The following is a 6000-nucleotide window of genomic DNA, read 5'->3' on the forward strand; positions in this document are numbered from 1 at the left end:
TAACTGCCCCCTCTCACAACAGACGCAGACACATAGGACAGATCTTCCAATGTTCTTGATATATATATATATATTTTACAAAACCCAAAGTTGGGCCAGACTAAAACCAAGAGCCAGGAACTCGAAGGAGGTCTTCCATATGGATGACAGTGAGTCAACCATTTGAGCTGTGATCCGCTGCTTTTTATCGTGCACATCAGCAGGGAGCTGGAACTTGAGAATCAAGACCTAGGATATGTGTCACAAGTGGCATCATTTGTTCCTAAAACTTTGTAATAATTTAAAGACAAAAGATTTCATATATTTCATATATATGATTCTAAGACACCAACGATGCTTCTAAACTTTCTCACTCCCTCAATTCTCTTCCTTCTGTCCATTCTTTTATTCTCTAATTTTTGCAAAAATACTTTCAAACTACTCTATAATCCCAGGCTGAATGCAGAACTAACCGTAACATGCAACAAGTAAAAAGCAGAAAGACAAGAGTTCCCCAGAAATATACACAAGAGTAAAAAACAATCATACCACAAGATGTCAATTTCAAATTTATATATTTTTTGCATTCTGTGTTAAGCCAACATTTTAGAGAAAAATGTATGATGTTTATATCTTTGAGACTGGCTTACTTTATTACAAACAGTGGTTTCCAGTTGCATCTATTTTGTTTCAAAAGACAGGATTTCACTATTATTTTATAGCTGAGTGGCATTCCCTAGGGCATATAGACCATATCTTTTTATTCAATTATTAATTGATAGAGATCTGGTTGATTCCATAACTCAGTTTCTGTGATTTGAGCTGCGATAAACATGAGTGTACAAATAACTCTCTTGTATGCTTACTTGTGTGGCAGACCTATATCCTTCATTAGTATTATTAAGGTCTATGTATCTTTAGATTAATCAAAATGTCTTTTAAATGGACAGGAGCGCTGAAATTAGGTACATGTGCATTCACTACCATCACTTTGAATTGAACCCTTTATAGTAAATAATGCCTTTACTTGTCTTTTCAAACTTCATTTGCTTTAAAATTTATTTCATCTGACATTAGGCTGGCTATTCCTGCTTGTTTTTGCTTTCCATTATCATGTATTTCTGGTGAGAAGTGTTTCTTATCAGCAGCCTATAGATGTGTATTGTTAATGCATTCAGGAAGTCTGTATCTTTTAGCTGGAGATTTTAGGACATTTAGATTCAAGGCTATTATTGATAGCTAATGAATTGGCTCTGCCATTTCCCCATAAATTTCCTACTTGTTTGCCTGGGTTTCCTTTGTACTTTTACAAGGAGACTTTCTGCCTTCACTTTCTTTTATGATGATATTATCTTTATCTACTTCTTTGTGTTACCTACACTTTCATATCATTGGTAAAATTGGATTCAAAATGAAAGATTCCTTAAATTTCAGTTGTTTTCTACTGGTTTTCATTTCAGTTTCATTTTTTAATCAGACCTTTGCTGAGTGCACAATTCTGAGTTGACAGGGTGTTTGTTTTTACTTTGATTTTGTCTCTATTCTCTCCTAGCCTATAGTTTGTGATGAGAATCATCTGCCTAATTAAAGATCTTCTAAAGATAATTTGGCATCTCTGTCATGCACATGTAAGAATATTTTCTTTAAGTTTTGCCTTCGAAACTTGACTGTAATATCTCATAGTGACAATCTTTTCCCATTACGTCTATTAGTAGTAGCTCTGTGTTTTCTATGATCATGGATGTCCCTGTTGCTTTGCATATTAGGAATGTTTTTTGCCGGTTTTCCATTAAATTGTTATTTTAGTGCATTATTTCTTCCCACAACTCAGGAGCTCCAAAGGCACAAATATTTGGAAATTTGATAATATCTCATGAATCTTGAATACTATTTCTGTTTTTTAAATTTTTTTTCCTAGTGAGATATTTCTAACTATTCGTGTTCTTGCTTTGGTATTCTTCATTTTGCCTCACTGAGTCTGTGGTTAAGGTTTCTTTCTGTTCTTAGTTGACGTACTGAGTTATTTATTTCTATTTTTTCAATGTGGTCACTCTTCAATATGTCTCTAGCTCCTGGCAGATTATTTAATCCATGTAATGTACGGATTTCCTTATTTCATGTGTTTTCCTCTGTGTGATTTTGAGCAATTTTATTATCATTCCTTCAAATTATTTTGCAGGCATTTCATTGATTTCTTCATCTTTACATTCTAATATTGGAGGGTTGTGTTCCTTCCAAGTGGTAGTATTATCTTTCTTAATTAAATTTCTTGCATTTTAGCATTTATTTTTAGGCATTTGTGGAGATACTTATTGCTTTTTTCTCTGAGTCCTTTCTTCTTTGAAATATTTATTTATGTCAAATGGAGTGTTTGCTCATTGGGCAAATATCCAGAAAGGCATTCTGAGTGGAACCAGGGAGCTCCAGGCAGTGTTTGAGGATGGAGCAAGTATACAAAGTGAGTGATACCCAAGTTAGGCATGATAGACCTTTATAATCCTCAGCAGGGAGAGGATGATTAGTTGATGGATGTGGTCAGTTTCAACTCTTCTCTGCTAAGATGCACCAGTTGTGCATGGTGAATCTACATATGTTACACACCCTACCCTGCTATTGCTCCAGGTCAAATTCAAATGTTCCTTCTCAAGCAATATCACCAACATCACAGGTTGCCAAGGTTTCTTTAACTTTATGCTATGTCTTCAAGCCATAGGTTGTAGCATCTTAAACTGCTAAGTCATTAACCCATCCCAATAACCTGATGGTTTCAGATGGATCATGTCCCAGTAGATGCCCACTGCAAGTCATTATGTGAGTATTTCCAATTTAACCAGGGACTTTGAGGATCTGTAGATACTGATTGAGCTCATCACTTTCTCATTCACGCTAGTGTTCATGACCTCCTTAAGGGTTTAGTCTGAAGGGTTAAGTAAAATTATTCTCTACCTCCTTACCATCTCTATGCAGACTTCCTGCCTAAGGGGAGACTTAGATGCTGTTGTTTTGATTTTAACAAATGAAAAAGGGAGTTTTCTATTATTTTCAGTGGATCATAATTTTGGCACACTCTGCTATATATCATGTTATCACATAAGACTTACATTAACTTCAAAGAGAATGACACACAATGGCACACAAAGTGGCAAGAAACTTTCCCAGATCATAATGAAGTATTATCTGAAGCACTGCTGAAGCAGATGTCTAGGAGAAGAAACAGTAGCAGCAAACCAAGAGCATGAGCTGTCACAGTCAGGCCCAGAGCATTCAGCCTTAACAAGGTCATGTGACAACCAACCAGAAAGGCAGAGCTGAAAACAAAATGAGTTGGAAGCATTGGAGACACTTCTTAAGTAAAGACCAGCTTGCACATGTGACTTGGCAGTGAGTGCTGGTCATTCATAAATCTTCCCAGCTTCAGAAAGCTGGAGACATTGAGAAATGACCAAGACTCACATGGTTGTGGAATGTAACCAGAGCTCGTGAAGGAATGTGAGACTTTGGAAGAGAGGCCATTAACACCATTCCTAATTTTGGGGGGCATTTAACTCTAGTTCCTGTAACTCGTATACCACCCCAAAATTCATATTGGCGATATTCCTGGAATTTTAGAAGCATGCACCAGTATTAGAATTAAGCATGTGGTGGAACGAGTCTTGCTGTTGTAGAAAATATCTTGACAGTAGTGAACCTGTATACAAATTTATCTCCTCTGCCCTATGAACTCTAAGGATGGATAGGTAAAGAGAAAAAGATAGTTCTTGTATAGGTTCAGAGGTGGATGGAAGCTTGAGTACACCAATTATGATTCTATGGAAAACTCTTCAGTCATAAAGGAATCCCTTTATGGGCTGCAATTCTGGTGATCAGCCTTTGGATGGGAAATACAGAAGGCTCTCAGCTGAACTGAGTACAAAGAACAGTGGTTCTGAAGGGAAAGGGGCACAGAGAGGGAAACGGATCAAATGCCCACTACACCTAAATCTCCCTGGATCTATTTTGTGACTGTAATAGTTAACATTTGGTAGAGTGAAGAATACGATATAATAGGAAAATGCAACTTTGGAGCAAAAGCACTTTTTATTGCCCACTGCCCAGTGGTCCCTAGAGTGATTAACGTGGAAGTTGCACTGCAGGATTACCCACTGCCCACTGCTTCTGCTGGGTTGTTAAGGAATCTGATTAATGGAGCAAATATGGTTTTGGCATAACAATCAAGACGGGCTCCTTAGACAAAGCAGGATTTGTCTACCTTGCCCAATGCCCATTCAAGATGGACAAGTTGACATTTTAAAAATGGAAAACAGATGTTTCATAGAAAGCTTTCAAAGTGTCAGATACAGATGAAGAACCTTTGCTACTCAGATGGACTAAATCCAAAAAGGAAATGTGAAGAATCTGGCATTTCATCCAGCAAGTCTCAGTGTGTTCTGTAACAATTGTGGTTGCCCTTGAATATGGTCCAGTTGTCCAAAATTTGTAAATGAGGAGAGAATGGCCTCTGAATGACCTAATAGTCATTACACTGATTAATAACTATTCTGAGCAACTGATTTGCCAATTTATTCTGTTCAAATACTTTTAACAAAGAGATAGAATTTGAATTTTAAAATCATTTGGCAGACATTTGAGAACATTGATTAGTTTATTTTTAATTTATTTGAAAGGAAATTTAGAAAGAGGAAGGGAGGCAGGGAAGGCAAGAGAGTGATATAGATAAATAGAAAGAGCAACCTACAACTATCTACGTTTTTCCCTTCCAAATGCCTGCAGTAATTAGGGTTAAGCCTGGCTGGGGCTAGGAGCCAGGAACTCCTCTCCTTCAGGGTGAGAAGGAATTAGTACTTGAACTATCACCTGCTACTTTCCAGGCACTGTAACAGAAAGATAGAAGTGGAGGCAGGACTCACTTCCCATCACTCTGACACGGGATGCGGGTATCTTACACAGTGGCTTCACTTGCTGGGGCACAATGCCTCTCTACATCTATAGAACTTTCAAAGGAAAAATATTTGTGTTGGCCTTCCTTATACACTCTGACTTCAGATTCCATTTCTCTGTTGAAACTGAGCACTGGGCTATTAAAGTTTCCCAGATTATTTTACTGAGTAGCCAAATGAATTGTCTTAGTACATTTGCTGTGTCAAAGGGCTGTATTCCATATTGTAACTTTTTCACCTTGATATCTAGGTCATATTGTAATATGACCTGAAATATGCACAGAGTCATTTCCAGTGTTGCTGCTAGTAGCTGGCACTTTTGTTTATGTGCCCAATAATAGTAAAATGTAGCACATATGAGCATGCTCTCCAGAGCAGCAATATATGGTTTAAAATCTCAGATTCTCCGCCATTTAGCTATGTGGCTTTGGACAAATTGATTACACCCTTTGCCCCAGTTCCTTTATGCATTAATAGTCATAATAATAACATTCACTTCAGTTTAAAAATTAAATGTTATACATACATGTCTATATCTCTTCTAGTGTTTTTGTACAGATAACCTTCAGAATAAGTTCTAGAATAATGATTCCCTACAGCTAAATATCACTGTAGATTGTCCTCTTTCAGTTATAGAGAGGACAACAATATAAAGTAAACATTAACGTTTAATATTCAGCATCTTTAATATCCAGCATCTAGAGTTCTTTGCTGCACCTCTGCTTTGTTGCAATTCTTTATATCAAAACAGATGTGTTTTTGAGTTTATCTGTATTTCTGTTCCCTAAGCTACGGTCCACAGAAATCATCCGAGGTGTTTTCTAAATGCGGTGTCCATGCCTCATGATCAGACATTCTGCAGATAATTTTAATGCACAATATAGTCATAGAACCCCAGTTTACCAAATCAGGATCCCTGCTACCAAATTTGGCTTTGGTGGAAGAATTATTACATTTTTCCTCTTCCAGTTCTGGTGTATCCTCAGGAAGAACCTTGAAAAAAAAGTCAATACAAGAGGCCTATTAAAAGCACACTGCAACGTGCTTATGCAGGAACTTGGTCCAGGTTGTAGATTTCTGATTC

This window comes from Ochotona princeps, chromosome 7 (genome assembly GCF_030435755.1).
Source record: "Ochotona princeps isolate mOchPri1 chromosome 7, mOchPri1.hap1, whole genome shotgun sequence".
In the NCBI taxonomy this organism is placed as follows: domain Eukaryota; kingdom Metazoa; phylum Chordata; class Mammalia; order Lagomorpha; family Ochotonidae; genus Ochotona; species Ochotona princeps.